The 17,684-nt window shown below is 46.8% G+C and overlaps 1 pseudogene; it reads left to right on the forward strand.

Annotated features, from left to right (window-relative positions):
* Positions 1 to 16,003, forward strand: part of LOC124021888 — a 42,638-nt pseudogene extending 26,635 nt beyond the window's left edge.
* Positions 16,004 to 17,684: the final 1,681 nt, after the last annotated feature.

Consider the following 17,684-nt stretch of genomic DNA (forward strand, 5'->3'; position numbering starts at 1 on the left):
CTCTCCTCTCCTCTCCTCTCCTCTCCTCTCCTCTCCTCTCTCCTCTCCTCTCCTCTCTCTTCCTCTCCTCCCCTCCCCTCCCCTCTCTCCTCTCTCCTCTCCTCTCCTCTCCACTCCTCTCCTCTCCTCTCCTCTCCTCAGGTAGCTTCAGAGACCTATGCAGTGATGAAGTGGATCAGGTCTGTGCCATTTGTCCAGTCTGCGAGCCTCCATGGTGGAGAGCTGGTGATCTCCTATCCCTTTGACTTCTCTAGACACCTCCATGAAGAGAGGATGTTCTCCCCTACACCTGATGAACAGGTACCCTGTCCTGTCCTACACCTGATGAACAGGTACCCTGTCCTGTCCTACACCTGACCAACAGGTACCCTGTCCTGTCCTACACCTGACCAACAGGTACCTTGTCCTGTCCTACACCTGACCAACAGGTGCCCTGTCCTGTCCTACACCTGACCAACAGGTGCCCTGTCCTGTCCTACACCTGACCAACAGGTACCCTGTTCTGTCCTCCAGCTGACCAACAGGTGCCCTGTCCTGTCCTACACCTGACCAACAGGTACCCTGGCCTGTCCTACACCTGACCAACAGGTACCCTGGCCTGTCCTACACCTGACCAACAGGTACCCTGTCCTGTCCTACACCTGATGAACAGGTTCCCTGTCCCGTCCTCCACCTGATGAACAGGTACCTTATCCTACACCTGACCAACAGGTATATTGTCCTGTAATACACTTGACCAACAGGTACCCTGTCCTGTAATACACCTGACCAACAGGTACCCTGTCCTGTAATACACCTGACCAACAGGTACCCTGTTCTGTCCTACACCTGACCAATAGGTACCCTGTTCTGTCCTACATCTGACCAATAGGTACCCTGTCCTGTCCTCCACCTGACGAACAGGTACCCTGTCCTGTAATACACCTGACCAATAGGTACCCTGTGCTGTCCTACACGTGACCAACAGGTACCCTGTCCTACACCTGACCAACAGGTACCCTGTCCTACACGTGACCAACAGGTACCCTGTCCTACACCTGATGAATATGTACCTTATCCTGTCCTCCACCTGATGAACAGGTACCATGTCCTGTCCTACACCTGACCAACAGGTAACCTGTCCTACACCTGACCAACAGGTACCCTGTCCTGTCCTACACCTGATGAACATGTACCCTGTTCTGTCCTACACCTGACCAACAGGTAGCCTGTCCAGTCCTACACCTGACCAACATGGACCCTGTCCAGTCCTACACCTGACCAACAGGTACCCTGTCCAGTCCTACACCTGACCAACATGTACCTGTCCTAAACCTGACCAACAAGTACCTCTCCTAAACCTGACCAACAGGTACCTGTCCTAAACCTGACCAACAGGTACCTGTCCTAAACCTGGCCAACAGGTACCTGTCCTAAACCTGGCCAACAAGTAACCTGTTCTACACCTAGTTTATGTCAGTGGTGAAAACCTCTTCTGTTCCCAGGCCAGAAAATGCCATGTTGTAGAGTGTGACTGTGTTCCTCTCTGCAGGCATTTAAGCAGCTGGCCAGGACATACGCAGACTCTCACGCCAGCATGGCCGACAACAACACAGACAGGTGATTATATTCCTGGCTATTATTATGAATGATTATATTACCCCCTGTTACATGACCTACATGTTGTATATTCTAGATGTGGAGCGTCCTTCATCCGGAGCGGAGGCATCATCAACGGGGCTCTGTGGTACAGCTTCCCAGGGGGTACGGAACCTTCTATATCTTCTCCTCTCCTCCTCTTCTCCTCCTCTGTGGTACAGCTTCCCAGGGGGTACGGAACCTTCTATATCTTCTCCTCTCCTCCTCTTCTCCTCCTCTGTGGTACAGCTTCCCAGGGGGTACGGAACCTTCTATATCTTCTCCTCTCCTCCTCTTCTCCTCCTCTGTGGTACAGCTTCCCAGGGGGTACGGAACCTTCTATATCTTCTCCTCTCCTCCTCTTCTCCTCCTCTGTGGTACAGCTTCCCAGGGGGTACGGAACCTTCTATATCTCCTCCTCTCCTCCTCTCCACCTCTTCTCCCTCCTCCTCCTCTGTGGTACAGCTTCCCAGGGGGTACGGAACCTTCTCTATCTTCTCCTCTTCTCCTCTCCTCCTCCTCTGTGGTACAGCTTCCCAGGGGTTACGGAACCTTCTATATCTTCTCCTCTCCTCCTCCTCTCCTCCTCCTCTGTGGTACAGCTTCCCAGGGGGTACGGAACCTTCTATATCTTCTCCTCTCCTCCTCCTCTGTGGTACAGCTTCCCAGGGGGTACAGAACCTTCTATATCTCCTCCTCTCTTCCCAGGGGTACGGAACCTTCCATATCTCCTCCTCTCCTCCTCTCCTCCTCCTCTGTGGTACAGCTTCCCAGGGGTACGGAACCTTCTATATCTTCTCTCTCCTCCTCCTCTGTGGTACAGCTTCCCAGGGGGTACGGAACCTTCTATATCTTCTCCTCTCCTCCTCCTCTGTGGTACAGCTTCCCAGGGAGTACGGAACCTTCTATATCTTCTCCTCTCCTCCTCCTCTGTGGTACAGCTTCCCAGGGGTACGGAACCTTCCATATCTTCTCCTCTCCTCCTCCTCTGTGGTACAGCTTCCCAGGGGTACGGAACCTTCTATATCTTCTCTCTTCCCAGGGGTACGGAACCTTCCATATCTTCTCCTCGTGTCATTCTGTCTCTCCTCCTCGTGTCATTCTGTCTCTCCTCTCGTCCTCGTGTCATTCTTACTCTCTCTTCCTCTCTTCCATTTCCTTCTCTCTCCTCCTCTCCTTCTCTTCTCTCTCCTCCTCTCCTCCTCTTCTTTTCCTCTCCTCCTCTCCTCCTCTCTTCCTTTTCTCCTCTCCTCCTCTCTTCCTTAACTCCTCTCCTCTCTCCTCCTATCTTCCTCTTCTCTCTCCTCCTCTTTTCTTCATCCTCCTCCTCTCTTCCTTTCCTCCTCTCCTCCTCCTCTTCCTCCTCCTCCTCTTCCTCCTCCTCCTCTTCTCTCTCCTCCTCCTCTTCCTCCTCCTCTCTTTCTCTTCTCTCTCCTCCTCTCTTCCTTTCCTCCTCTCCTCCTCCTCCTCCTCTCTTCCTTTCCTCCTCTCCTCCTCTCTTCCTTAACTCCTCTCCTCTCTCCTCCTATCTTCCTCTTCTCTCTCCTCCTCTTTTCTTCATCCTCCTCCTCTCTTCCTTTCCTCCTCTCCTCCTCCTCTTCTCTCTCATCCTCTCTTCCTTTCCTCCTCTCCTCCTCTCTTCCTTTCCTCCTCTCCTCCTCCTCCTCTCTTTCTTTCCTCCTCTCCTCCTCCTCCTCCTCCTCCTCTCTCCTCCTCCTCTCTTCCTTTCCTCCTCCTCCTCCTCCTTTCCTCCTCCTCCTCCTCTCCTCCTCCTCTCTTCCTTTCCTCCTCTCCTCCTCTTCTCTCTCCTCCTCCTCTCTTCCTCCTCACTTCCTCTTTTCTCTCCTCCTCTCCTTAACCCCCCCTCTTATTCCTGTCTGTCTGTTAATTCTCAGTACTTGTGTGTCTAGTGTATATATTTACGATGTGTCCTAACTCTCTATTTCTCCGGTACCGTAGGCATGTCAGACTTTAACTACCTCCACACTAACTGCCTGGAGATTACGGTGGAGCTGGGCTGTGACAAGTTCCCTTCTGAAGAGGAGCTCTACCCAGAGTGGCTCAGGAACAAGGAGGCCTTGCTCAGTTTCATGGAGTCGGTGGGTCTGCCTCTCTATAGCACAACGACCAGGCAGCCATTTTGTGCCGTAGTTATACCATCATTTTCTGACCACGTTTAATGTCCTTATCAGTGGTGGCTGGTGGGCAGAGATATAGGAGGACAGCTGGCTCTTTGTAATGGCTGGAATGGAATACATGGAGCTGTATATTGAACACGTGGAAAACATGTGTTTGATGTGTCTGATACCGTTCCATTCATTCCAATACAGCCGTTCTGTTAAAACCTCTTAAGGCTCCACCCCCTTTTTTTTCTTCAAATGTTCGCCTAAAATGACATACCTAAATCTAACTGCCTGTAGCTCAGGCCCTGAAGCAAGGATATTCACATTCTTCACACCATTTGAAAGGAAACACTTTGAAGATTGTGTAAATGTGAACGGAATGTAGGAGAATATAACACAGTAGATAATGGTAAAAGACAATACAAAGAAATTTAGATGTTGGCCACTAGATGACAGCAGTGTATGTGCAAAGTTTTAGACTGATCCAATGAACCATTGCATTTCTGTTCAAAATTTTGTATCAAGACTGCCCAAATGTGCCTAACTTGTTTATTAATAACTGTTCATGTTCAAAACTGTAATAGCTACTGTAGATTGGACAGTGCAGTTAGATTAACAAGAATTTAAGCTTCCTGCCAATATCAGATATGTCTATGTCCTGGGAAATGTTCTTATTTAACCACATGCTAATCGCATTAGCCTACATTAGCTCAACCTCATGTTAATCACATTAGCCTACATTAGCTCAACCTCATGCTAATCGCATTAGCCTACATTAGCTCAACCTCATGCTAATCACATTAGCCGACATTAGCTCAACCGTCCCGTGGACGGGACACCGAATCCCGAAGAGGTTTTAAGCTGCACTCCTACTATATATTTCTCCCGCCCACCAGCCTCCACTGACCTTAGCATTCCCTGCCATTCACTGATAGGTTTGCAAATTCCGGAAACTGCCCCCTCCCAAATTTCTTGGGTTTCCAGGAATCCTGGTTGGGAGAATCCTAGAATCCTGGTTGGGAGAATCCTGGAATGAGGTGGGAATAAGCAGTATATCCTAGAATTCTGGTTGGGAGAATCCTGGAATCCTGGTTGGGAGTATCCTGGAATGGGGGGGGGAATAAGCAGTATATCCTAGAATTCTGGTTGGGAGAATCCTGGAATCCTGGTTGGGAGTATCCTGGAATGAGGGGGGAATAAGCAGTATATCCTAGAATTCTGGTTGGGAGAATCCTGGAATTCTGGTTGGGAGAATCCTGGAATGAGGGGGGAATAAGTCATCTCTCCAGGATTCCAGCAACTGAGATTCCTGGAAAACCAGGGAATTTTGTTAAAATAAGCCTGATATTCCCTGATATTCCCTGTCGTTCCTTCTCTTCTCCAGGTCCACAGAGGTATTAAGGGAGTGGTGAAGGATGAAGAGGGCTATGGAATAAAGGGAGCGTCCGTATCTGTCAGGGGGATTCGTAAAGATGTCACCACAGGTAACCACCGTAATAACTGATAGTCATAGGATCCTCTGTTAGAGAAAGGAGCCCAAATGGCTACTTCTGAGCAGGGACCTCTGTTAGAGCTCTATGGAGGGAGAAAGGAGCCCAAATGGCTACTTCTGAGCAGGTGGCTACTTCTGAGCAGGGCCCTCTGTTAGAGCCTTATGGAGGGAGAAAGGAGCCCAAATTGCTACTTCTGAGCAGGGCCCTCTGTTAGAGCTCTATGGAGGGAGAAAGGAGCCATTTGTCTGTCTCCCTACTTCTCTTTCTCCCTCCTTCCCTGTCGAACTCCTTCTCTGTCTCCCTCCTTCTCTGTCTCCCTCCTTCTCTGTCTCCCTCCTTCTCTGTCTCCCTCCTTCTGTCTCCCTCCTTCTGTCTCCCTCCTTCTGTCTCCCTCCTTCTGTCTCCCTCCTTCTGTCTCCCTCCTTCTCTGTCTCCCTCCTTCTCTGTCTCCCTCCTTCTCTGACTCCCTCCTTCTCTGACTCCCTCCTTCTCTGACTCCCTCCTTCTCTGACTCCCTCCTTCCCTATCTCCCTCCTTCCCTATCTCCCTCCTTCCCTGTCTCCCTCCTTCCCTGTCTCCCTCCTTCTCTGTCTCCCTCCTTCTCTGTCTCCCTCCTTCTCTGTCTCCCTCCTTCTCTGTCTCCCTCCGTCTCTGTCTCCCTCCTTCTCTGTCTCCCTCCTTCTCTGTCTCCCTCCTTCTCTGTCTCCCTCCTTCTCTGTCTCCCTCCTTCTCTGTCTCCTTCCTTCTCTGTCTCCTTCCTTCTCTGTCTCCCTCCTTCTCTGTCTCCCTCCTCTCTCCCCTTCCTTCTCTGTCTCCCTTCTGTCTCCCTCCTTCTCTGTCTCCCTCCTTCTCTGTCTCCCTCCTTCTCTGTCTCCCTCCTTCTCTGTCTCCCTCCTTCTCTGTCTCCCTCCTTCTCTGTCTCCCTCCTTCTCTGTCTCCCTCCTTCCCTGTCTCCCTCCTTCCCTGTCTCCCTCCTTCCCTGTCTCCCTCCTTCCCTGTCTCCCTCCTTCCCTGTCTCCCTCCTTCCCTGTCTCCCTCCTTCTCTGTCTCGCTCCTTCTCTGTCTCTTTTCCCCTCCCTCCCCCTCTTCATCCCATTCCCCCTCCTATCTCCCTCTCTTTCTCTTGCTCTCTCTCTCAATTCAATTCAAGGGGCTTTATTGGCATGGGAAACATGTGTTAACATTGCTAAAGCAAGTGAGGTAGATAATATATAAACGTGAAATAAACAATATAAATTAACAGTAAACATTACACTCACAGAAGTTCCAAAATAATTAAAACATTTCAAATGTCATATTATGTCTGTATACAATATTTGCAGATGTGCAAATAGTTAATGTACAAAAGAGAAAATAAATAAGCATAAATATGGGTTGTATTACAATGGTGTTTGTTCTTCACTGGTTGACCTTTTCTTGTAGCAACAGGTCACAAATCTTACTGATGTGATGATGGCACACTGATATTTCATCCAGTAGATATGGGAGTTTATCAAAATGTTTGTTTTCAAATTCTTTGTGGATCTGTGTAATCTGAGGGAAATATGTGTCTTTAATATGGTCATACATTTGGCAGGAGGTTAGGAAGTGCAGCTCAGTTTCCAACTAATTTTGTGGGCAGTGAGCACATAGCCTGTCTTCTCTTGAGAGCCATGTCTGCCTACGGTGGCCTTTGTCAATAGCAAGGCTATGCTCACTGAGTCTGTACATAGGCATAGCTTTCCTTAAGTTTGGGTCAGTCACAGTGGTCAGGTATTCTGCCGCTGTGTACTCTCTGTTTAGGGCCAAATAGCATTCTAGTTTGCTCAGTTTTTTCAAGTAATTATCTTTTTGTTTTCTCATGATTTGGTTGGGTCTAATGGTGCTGCTGTCCTTGGGCTCTGTGGGGTCTGTTTGTGTTTGTGAACAGAGCCCCAGGACCAGCTTGCTTAGGGGACTCTTCTCCAGGTTCATCTCTCTGTAGGTGATGGCTTTGTTATGGAAGGTTTGGGAATCGCTTCCTTTTAGGTGGTTGTAGAATTAAACAGTTTTTTTCTGGATTTTAATAATTAATTAAGTATAGCCAATTGACGGCTTGTAATTTGTACTGTAATTCATTCAATGTAATTGGAGAATCCAGTGGGTTCTGGCAGTCTATAATAGCTGATTCTAAGATTTGTATTTGATATCTCTCTCTCCCTCCATCCCTGTCTCCATCCCTGTCTCCTTCCCTGTCCCTGTCCCTCCCTCCCTCCCTCCCTCCCTCCCTCCCTCCCTCCCTCCCTCCCTCCCTCCCTCCCTCCCTCCCTCCCTCCCTCCCTCCCTCCCTCCCTCCCTCCCTCCCTCCCTCCCTCCCTCCCTCCCTCTATAGCGGAGGAAGGTGATTACTGGAGGTTAATGAACTCAGGAACACACATCATAACAGCATCAGCTAAAGGTTACTCCAAAGTCAGCAAGAGAATTTACCTGCCTGCTCACATGGAAAAAGCTGGGCGGGTCGACTTCGTGCTCAAAAAGGTACTTGCGAAGTTATTTATATATATATATATATATGATTTATTTAGTTATTATATACTTTATCTGTGATCTGTGATGTTTCTGTGCCAGGATCAGTGTTTTGAGAAATATGATGTTGATGTCAGGGTCACGATATCTGAGGTGTTGATGTCATGATATCTGAGGTGTTGATGTCATGATATCTGAGGTGTTGATGTCATGATATCTGAGGTGTTGATGTCATGATATCTGAGGTGTTGATGTCATGATATCTGAGGTGTTGATGTCATGATATCTGAGGTGTTGATGTCATGATATCTGAGGTGTTGATGTCATGATATCTGAGGTGTTGATGTCATGATATCTGAGGTGTTGATGTCATGATATCTGAGGTGTTGATGTCATGATATCTGAGGTGTTGATGTCATGATATCTGAGGTGTTGATGTCAGGGTCATGATATCTGAGGTGTTGATGTCATGATATCTGAGGTGTTGATGTCAGGGTCATGATATCTGAGGTGTTGATGTCATGATATCTGAGGTGTTGATGTCAGGGTCATGATATCTGAGGTGTTGATGTCATGATATCTGAGGTGTTGATGTCATGATATCTGAGGTGTTGATGTCAGGGCCATGATATCTGAGGTGTTGATATCATGATATCTGAGGTGTTGATGTCATGATATCTGAGGTGTTGATGTCATGATATCTGAGGTGTTGATGTCATGATATCTGAGGTGTTGATGTCATGATATCTGAGGTGTTGATGTCATGATATCTGAGGTGTTGATGTCATGATATCTGAGGTGTTGATGTCATGATATCTGAGGTGTTGATGTCATGATATCTGAGGTGTTGATGTCATGATATCTGAGGTGTTGATGTCAGGGTCATGATATCTGAGGTGTTGATGTCAGGGTCATGATATCTGAGGTGTTGATGTCAGGGTCATGATATCTGAGGTGTTGATATCAGGGTCATGATATCTGAGGTGTTGATGTCATGATATCTGAGGTGTTGATGTCATGATATCTGAGGTGTTGATGTCATGATATCTGAGGTGTTGATGTCAGGGTCATGATATCTGAGGTGTTGATGTCAGGGTCATGATATCTGAGGTGTTGATGTCATGATATCTGAGGTGTTGATATCAGGGTCATGATATCTGAGGTGTTGATATCAGGGTCATGATATCTGAGGTGTTGATGTCATGATATCTGAGGTGTTGATATCAGGGTCATGATATCTGAGGTGTTGATATCAGGGTCATGATATCTGAGGTGTTGATGTCAGGGTCATGATATCTGAGGTGTTGATATCAGGGTCATGATATCTGAGCTGTTGATGTCATGATATCTGAGGTGTTGATGTCATGATATCTGAGGTGTTGATGTCAGGGTCATGATATCTGAGGTGTTGATGTCATGATATCTGAGGTGTTGATGTCATGATATCTGAGGTGTTGATGTCATGATATCTGAGGTGTTGATGTCATGATATCTGAGGTGTTGATGTCATGATATCTGAGGTGTTGATGTCATGATATCTGAGGTGTTGATGTCAGGGTCATGATATCTGAGGTGTTGATATCAGGGTCATGATATCTGAGGTGTTGATGTCATGATATCTGAGGTGTTGATGTCATGATATCTGAGGTGTTGATGTCAGGGTCATGATATCTGAGGTGTTGATGTCATGATATCTGAGGTGTTGATGTCAGGGTCATGATATCTGAGGTGTTGATGTCATGATATCTGAGGTGTTGATGTCATGATATCTGAGGTGTTGATGTCAGGGTCATGATATCTGAGGTGTTGATATCAGGGTCATGATATCTGAGGTGTTGATGTCATGATATCTGAGGTGTTGATATCAGGGTCATGATATCTGAGGTGTTGATGTCATGATATCTGAGGTGTTGATGTCATGATATCTGAGGTGTTGATGTCAGGGTCATGATATCTGAGGTGTTGATGTCATGATATCTGAGGTGTTGATGTCATGATATCTGAGGTGTTGATGTCATGATATCTGAGGTGTTGATATCAGGGTCATGATATCTGAGGTGTTGATATTAGGGTCATGATATCTGAGGTGTTGATGTCATGATATCTGAGGTGTTGATGTCATGATATCTGAGGTGTTGATGTCATGATATCTGAGGTGTTGATGTCATGATATCTGAGGTGTTGATGTCATGATATCTGAGGTGTTGATGTCATGATATCTGAGGTGTTGATGTCATGATATCTGAGGTGTTGATGTCATGATATCTGAGGTGTTGATGTCATGATATCTGAGGTGTTGATGTCATGATATCTGAGGTGTTGATGTCAGGGTCATGATATCTGAGGTGTTGATGTCAGGGTCATGATATCTGAGGTGTTGATGTCATGATATCTGAGGTGTTGATATCAGGGTCATGATATCTGAGGTGTTGATGTCAGGGTCATGATATCTGAGGTGTTGATGTCATGATATCTGAGGTGTTGATGTCATGATATCTGAGGTGTTGCTGTCAGGGTCATGATATCTGAGGTGTTGATGTCAGGGTCATGATATCTGAGGTGTTGATGTCATGATATCTGAGGTGTTGATATCAGGGTCATGATATCTGAGGTGTTGATGTCAGGGTCATGATATCTGAGGTGTTGATATCAGGGTCATGATATCTGAGGTGTTGATGTCATGATATCTGAGGTGTTGATATCAGGGTCATGATATCTGAGGTGTTGATATCAGGGTCATGATATCTGAGGTGTTGATATCAGGGTCATGATATCTGAGGTGTTGATGTCATGATATCTGAGGTGTTGATGTCAGGGTCATGATATCTGAGGTGTTGATGTCAGGGTCATGATATCTGAGGTGTTGATGTCAGGGTCATGATATCTGAGGTGTTGATATCAGGGTCATGATATCTGAGGTGTTGATGTCATGATATCTGAGGTGTTGATGTCAGGGTCATGATATCTGAGGTGTTGATGTCATGATATCTGAGGTGTTGATGTCAGGGTCATGATATCTGAGGTGTTGATGTCATGATATCTGAGGTGTTGATGTCAGGGTCATGATATCTGAGGTGTTGATATCAGGGTCATGATATCTGAGGTGTTGATGTCATGATATCTGAGGTGTTGATGTCATGATATCTGAGGTGTTGATATCAGGGTCATGATATCTGAGGTGTTGATGTCATGATATCTGAGGTGTTGATGTCAGGGTCATGATATCTGAGGTGTTGATGTCATGATATCTGAGGTGTTGATGTCATGATATCTGAGGTGTTGATGTCAGGGTCATGATATCTGAGGTGTTGATGTCAGGGTCATGATATCTGAGGTGTTGATGTCAGGGTCACGATATCTGAGGTGTTGATATCAGGGTCATGATATCTGAGGTGTTGATGTCATGATATCTGAGTTGTTGATGTCATGATATCTGAGGTGTTGATGTCATGATATCTGAGGTGTTGATGTCAGGGTCATGATATCTGAGGTGTTGATGTCAGGGTCATGATATCTGAGGTGTTGATGTCATGATATCTGAGGTGTTGATATCAGGGTCATGATATCTGAGGTGTTGATGTCAGGGTCATGATATCTGAGGTGTTGATATCAGGGTCATGATATCTGAGGTGTTGATGTCATGATATCTGAGGTGTTGATATCAGGGTCATGATATCTGAGGTGTTGATGTCATGATATCTGAGGTGTTGATGTCAGGGTCATGATATCTGAGGTGTTGATGTCATGATATCTGAGGTGTTGATGTCAGGGTCATGATATCTGAGGTGTTGATGTCATGATATCTGAGGTGTTGATGTCATGATATCTGAGGTGTTGATGTCATGATATCTGAGGTGTTGATGTCATGATATCTGAGGTGTTGATATCAGGGTCATGATATCTGAGGTGTTGATGTCATGATATCTGAGGTGTTGATGTCATGATATCTGAGGTGTTGATGTCAGGGTCATGATATCTGAGGTGTTGATGTCATGATATCTGAGGTGTTGATATCAGGGTCATGATATCTGAGGTGTTGATATCAGGGTCATGATATCTGAGGTGTTGATGTCATGATATCTGAGGTGTTGATGTCAGGGTCATGATATCTGAGGTGTTGATGTCAGGGTCATGATATCTGAGGTGTTGATATCAGGGTCATGATATCTGAGGTGTTGATGTCATGATATCTGAGGTGTTGATGTCATGATATCTGAGGTGTTGATATCAGGGTCATGATATCTGAGGTGTTGATGTCAGGGTCATGATATCTGAGGTGTTGATGTCATGATATCTGAGGTGTTGATGTCAGGGTCATGATATCTGAGGTGTTGATGTCATGATATCTGAGGTGTTGATGTCAGGGTCATGATATCTGAGGTGTTGATGTCATGATATCTGAGGTGTTGATGTCTGGGTCATGATATCTGAGGTGTTGATGTCATGATATCTGAGGTGTTGATGTCATGATATCTGAGGTGTTGATATCAGGGTCATGATATCTGAGGTGTTGATGTCAAGATATCTGAGGTGTTGATGTCATGATATCTGAGGTGTTGATGTCATGATATCTGAGGTGTTGATGTCATGATATCTGAGGTGTTGATGTCAGGGTCATGATATCTGAGGTGTTGATGTCAGGGTCATGATATCTGAGGTGTTGATGTCAGGATATCTGAGGTGTTGATGTCAGGGTCATGATATCTGAGGTGTTGATATCATGATATCTGAGGTGTTGATGTCATGATATCTGAGGTGTTGATGTCATGATATCTGAGGTGTTGATGTCAGGGTCATGATATCTGAGGTGTTGATGTCAGGGTCATGATATCTGAGGTGTTGATGTCAGGGTCATGATATCTGAGGTGTTGATGTCATGATATCTGAGGTGTTGATGTCAGGGTCATGATATCTGAGGTGTTGATGTCAGGGTCATGATATCTGAGGTGTTGATATCAGGGTCATGATATCTGAGGTGTTGATGTCATGATATCTGAGGTGTTGATGTCAGGGTCATGATATCTGAGGTGTTGATGTCATGGTCATGATATCTGAGGTGTTGATGTCATGATATCTGAGGTGTTGATATCAGGGTCATGATATCTGAGGTGTTGATGTCATGATATCTGAGGTGTTGATGTCATGATATCTGAGGTGTTGATGTCATGATATCTGAGGTGTTGATGTCAGGGTCATGATATCTGAGGTGTTGATGTCAGGGTCATGATATCTGAGGTGTTGATATCAGGGTCATGATATCTGAGGTGTTGATGTCATGATATCTGAGGTGTTGATATCAGGGTCATGATATCTGAGGTGTTGATGTCATGATATCTGAGGTGTTGATGTCATGATATCTGAGGTGTTGATGTCATGATATCTGAGGTGTTGATGTCATGATATCTGAGGTGTTGATGTCATGATATCTGAGGTGTTGATGTCAGGGTCATGATATCTGAGGTGTTGATATCAGGGTCATGATATCTGAGGTGTTGATGTCATGATATCTGAGGTGTTGATATCAGGGTCATGATATCTGAGGTGTTGATGTCATGATATCTGAGGTGTTGATGTCATGATATCTGAGGTGTTGATATCAGGGTCATGATATCTGAGGTGTTGATGTCATGATATCTGAGGTGTTGATATCAGGGTCATGATATCTGAGGTGTTGATGTCATGATATCTGAGGTGTTGATGTCAGGGTCATGATATCTGAGGTGTTGATGTCATGATATCTGAGGTGTTGATGTCAGGGTCATGATATCTGAGTTATATTATGTTGATGTCAAACTACGTTTCTGTTTATTCCTCAGGTACCCTCAAAATGTAAATAAACTATAATATTTCATACGGAAAGAAGTATATTCAATAGGACAACAAAATAAGCTGGTGCGCGTCCTCTTTATGACCCCAAGACTGATTTTCAAAGCTGACTCTGTCTTTTCAAAGTCATATTCTTTCTTCAACATGTTGCCATCTAGTGGACGCCATAGGAATTGCAATTTGGGAGCTGCAATCACATAGGACCCATAGCTATTCATTGAATATCATTTGTGTTATACTCTCGTATATTATTTTAACAGTTTTAGAAACTTCAAAGTGTTTTCTATTCAGTACTACCAATTATATGCATATCCTGGCTTCTGGGCCTGAGTAACCTCCCCTCTCCCTCTCCTCCTCCTCCTCCTCTCTCCCTCTCCCTCTCCTCCCTCCTCCTCTCTCCCTCTCCCCTCTCCTCCCTCCTCCTCTCTCCCTCTCCCCTCTCCTCCCTCCTCCTCTCTCCCTCTCCCCTCTCCTCCCTCCTCCTCTCTCCCTCTCCCTCTCCTCCTCTCTCCCTCTCCCTCTCCTCCCTCCTCCTCTCCACCTCTCCCTCTCCTCCCTCCTCCTCTCTCCCTCTCCCCTCCTCTCTCCCTCTCCCCTCTCCCTCTCCTCCCTCCTCCTCTCTCCCTCTCCCCTCTCCTCTCTCCCTCTCCCCTCTCCCCTCTCCTCCCTCCTCCTCTCTCCCTCTCCCCTCTCCTCCCTCCTCCTCTCTCCCTCTCCCCTCTCCTCCCTCCTCCTCTCTCCCTCTCCCCTCTCCTCCCTCCTCCTCTCTCCCTCTCCCTCTCCTCTCTCCCTCTCCCCTCTCCTCCCTCCTCCTCCTCTCCCTCTCCCCTCTCCCCTCTCCTCCCCTCTCCCCTCTCCTCCCTCTCCCTCTCCTCTCTCCCTCTCCCCTCTCCTCCCTCCTCCTCTCTCCCTCTCCCTCTCCTCCCTCCTCCTCTCTCCCTCTCCCCTCTCCTCCCTCCTCCTCTCTCCCTCTCCCCTCTCCTCTCTCCCTCTCCCCTCTCCTCCCTCCTCCTCTCTCCCTCTCCCTCTCCTCTCTCCCTCTCCCCTCTCCTCCCTCCTCCCTCTCTCCCTCTCTCCCTCTCCTCCCTCCTCCTCTCTCCCTCTCCCCTCTCCTCCCCCTCCTCCTCTCTCCCTCTCCCTCTCCCTCTCCTCCCTCCTCCTCTCTCCCTCTCCCCTCTCCTCCCTCCTCCTCTCTCCCTCTCCCTCTCCTCCCTCCTCCTCTCTCCCTCTCCCCTCTCCTCCCTCCTCCTCTCTCCCTCTCCCCTCTCCCTCCCTCCTCCTCTCTCCCTCTCCCCTCTCCTCCCTTCTCCTCTCTCCCTCTCCCTCTCCTCCCTCCTCCTCTCTCCCTCTCCCCTCTCCTCCCTCCTCCTCTCTCCCTCTCCCTCTCCTCCCTCCTCCTCTCTCCCTCTCCCCTCTCCTCCCTCCTCCTCTCTCCCTCTCCCCTCTCCTCCCTCCCTCCTCTCTCCCTCTCCTCCCTCCTCCTCTCTCCCTCTCCCTCTCCTCCCTCATCCCTCTCCCTCTCCCCTCTCCTCCCTCCTCCTCCTCTCTCCCTCTCCCTCTCCTCCCTCCTCCTCTCTCCCTCTCCCCTCTCCCTCTCCTCTCTCCCTCTCCCCTCTCCCCCTCTCCTCCCTCCTCCTCTCTCCCTCTCCCCTCTCCTCCCTCCTCCTCTCTCCCTCTCCCCTCTCCTCCTCTCTCCCTCTCCCTCTCCTCCCTCCTCCTCTCTCCCTCTCCCCTCTCCTCCCTCCTCCTCTCTCCCTCTCCCTCTCCTCCCTCCTCCTCTCTCCCTCTCCCCTCTCCTCAATTCTCCTCTCTCCCTCTCCCCTCTCCTCCCTCCTCCTCTCTCCCTCTCCCTCTCTCCTCCCTCCTCCTCTCTCCCTCTCCCCTCTCCTCCCTCCTCCCCTACCTCTCATTAAAGATATGTATTTCTCTCCTCTCCTCCAGGTCCCTGTTCAGCCAGTAGGACCAGACTACCACCTGTTCCTCAGCTCCTCCCTGGACACTTATGAGCGCTTCGACCCTTACAACCACTTCCAGAGCTACAGCCGCTCCGAGCCGGGAGAACCGAGGGAACCCAGGGAACCGAGGGAACCCAGGGAACCGGGGATGGGAGGAGAACCGGGGATGGGAGCAGAGGAGCAGGAGAAGCCGTGGTGGTGGAACTACTTTACTCAGGCAGGAGTCTCTGCTCCCACCTGGCTGCTACGGAACCACTAGAAGACTGGACAGGAGAAAGACTGAAACGGCACACTATTCCCTTATTCCCTATTCCCTTATTCCCTCACACTATTCCCTTATTCCCTATTCCCTTATTCCCTCACACTATTCCCTTATTTGGTGCACTACATTTGACCAAAGCCCAAGTGCATTGTGGGGCGGCAGGGTAGCGTAGTGGTTATAGTGTAGGAGAGGCAGGATAGCCTAGTGGTTAGAGCGTTGGACTAGTAGCCGAAAGGTTGCAAGTTCAAACCCCCGAGCTGACAAGGTACAAATCTGTCATTCTGCCCCTGAACAAGGCAGTTAACCCACTGTTCCTAGGCCGTCATTGAAAATAAGTATTTGTTATTAAACTGACTTGCCTAGTCAGGTAAAATACAAGTTATTTGTAGATTTCATCCCAAATGGCACCCTGTTCCCTATATAGTGCACCCTGTTCCCTAGTGCATCCTGTTCCCTATATAGTGCACTCTGTTCCCTATATAGTCAAAAGTAGTGCACTGTAAAGGGATTGGGTGCTATGTGGAATGTCTCCTACAAGTAGAGGCATGAATTGGTTCTCAATCTTCGTTTGGTTTCTGTTCCCCATCACATTCCCCTCATGTTCCCAGAAGGCCTTATGTTCTGTTTAGTCTTCCTGTGTAGATAGGCCAGGTACCCTGTCCACCAGGGGATCACCTACCTCCACTATGGACAGGAATCTGATCATGTGTTGTGTCCTGACCAGGAATGATTCTGGGCCCCCATTAACATATTGGGTGTTCTACTATGTTTCATTAAGACATTCTAGTTCTGTCTTCCTCAGTGTTCTATTATGTTTCATTAAGACATTCTGTCTTCCTCTGTGTTCTGTTATGTTTCATTAAGACATTCTGTCTTCCTCAGTGTTCTATTATGTTTCATTAAGACATTCTGTCTTCCTCAGTGTTCTATTATGTTTCATTAAGACATTCTGTCTTCCTCAGTGTTCTATTATGTTTCATTAAGACATTCTGTCTTCCTCAGTGTTCTATTATGTTTCATTAAGACATTCTGTCTTCCTCAGTGTTCTATTATGTTTCATTAAGACATTCTAGTTCTGTCTTCCTCAGTGTTCTATTATGTTTCATTAAGACATTCTGTCTTCCTCAGTGTTCTATTATGTTTCATTAAGACATTCTGTCTTCCTCAGTGTTCTATTATGTTTCATTAAGACATTCTGTCTTCCTCAGTGTTCTATTATGTTTCATTAAGACATTCTGTCTTCCTCAGTGTTCTATTATGTTTCATTAAGACATTCTGTCTTCCTCAGTGTTCTATTATGTTTCATTAAGACATTCTGTCTTCCTCAGTGTTCTATTATGTTTCATTAAGACATTCTGTCTTCCTCAGTGTTCTATTATGTTTCATTAAGACATTCTGTCTTCCTCTGTGTTCTGTTATGTTTCATTAAGACATTCTGTCTTCCTCAGTGTTCTATTATGTTTCATTAAGACATTCTGTCTTCCTCAGTGTTCTATTATGTTTCATTAAGACATTCTGTCTTCCTCTGTGTTCTATTATGTTTCATTAAGACATTCTAGTTCTGTCTTCCTCAGTGTTCTATTATGTTTCATTAAGACATTCTGTCTTCCTCAGTGTTCTATTATGTTTCATTAAGACATTCTGTCTTCCTCTGTGTTCTATTATGTTTCATTAAGACATTCTGTCTTCCTCAGTGTTCTATTATGTTTCATTAAGACATTCTAGTTCTGTCTTCCTCAGTGCTCTATTATGTTTCATTAAGACATTCTGTCTTCCTCAGTGTTCTATTATGTTTCATTAAGACATTCTAGTTCAGTCTTCCTCAGTGCTCTATTATGTTTCATTAAGACATTCTGTCTTCCTCAGTGTTCTATTATGTTTCATTAAGACATTCTAGTTCTGTCTTCCTCAGTGCTCTATTATG

Source organism: Oncorhynchus gorbuscha, unplaced genomic scaffold, assembly GCF_021184085.1.
Source record: "Oncorhynchus gorbuscha isolate QuinsamMale2020 ecotype Even-year unplaced genomic scaffold, OgorEven_v1.0 Un_scaffold_1241, whole genome shotgun sequence".
Classification (NCBI taxonomy): Eukaryota; Metazoa; Chordata; class Actinopteri; order Salmoniformes; family Salmonidae; genus Oncorhynchus; species Oncorhynchus gorbuscha.